The following is a 725-nucleotide window of genomic DNA, read 5'->3' as shown; positions in this document are numbered from 1 at the left end:
AGTATCCCTGCCTCGTGGGTGACCACAGTTGTGGTCTCAGTGAGGACATCAGAGAGTGCGAGGACATCACAAAGGGGAAGCTTAAGCAAAGAGCTAGGAGGAAAGATGGAAGTGGAATAATGAGAGAAGAATTATAATCTGCAGACATTCTGGGGAAGCCAGAGGATGAGGAGGCTGCACAGAGGCCTTTTATGCCCATCCTGGCCTTGGCGGCTGCTTGAGTTCCCTTCCGGGGACTTATGGTGATGATAGGACCTTCTGGAGGACTTCTGCTAATAACACTTACTGCACTTTTATTACGCGCCAGCTCTTTACATAAATGGTGTTATTCATCCTCACTGCAACCCAAAAAAGTGGGTATTTTTATCTCCTTTTTCAGCACAGAATGCAGAGCCTATGGGTAATAGGGGACTTGCCTGAGGTCCCACAGATTCGTGCAGAATACAGATTTGCACCCAGGTTTGTGTCACTCCAAAGTGCAGTCTCCTGACCACTAGGGTATCCTTTTTAAAAAATTGTAATAAAATGGAGAAAAGCTAATTTTCTTAAGCACAGAATCTACTCTCCCTTGCCCACCCCTCCACGGAAATCCAGTGTCGGGGAAGGAGCAGGGAAGAAACGGTCCAGCTGTGTGGGGCCGGCGGTGCCCGGGGCGCGCTTGGGTGCGACAGGCGCTCTGCCAACCGCCGTCCAAAGGTGCCGCTGTGCTGCGCGAGGGGACGAGC

Source organism: Galeopterus variegatus, unplaced genomic scaffold (assembly GCF_000696425.1).
Source record: "Galeopterus variegatus unplaced genomic scaffold, G_variegatus-3.0.2 Scaffold7638, whole genome shotgun sequence".
In the NCBI taxonomy this organism is placed as follows: Eukaryota; Metazoa; Chordata; class Mammalia; order Dermoptera; family Cynocephalidae; genus Galeopterus; species Galeopterus variegatus.
This window is presented reverse-complemented; position numbering follows the sequence as displayed.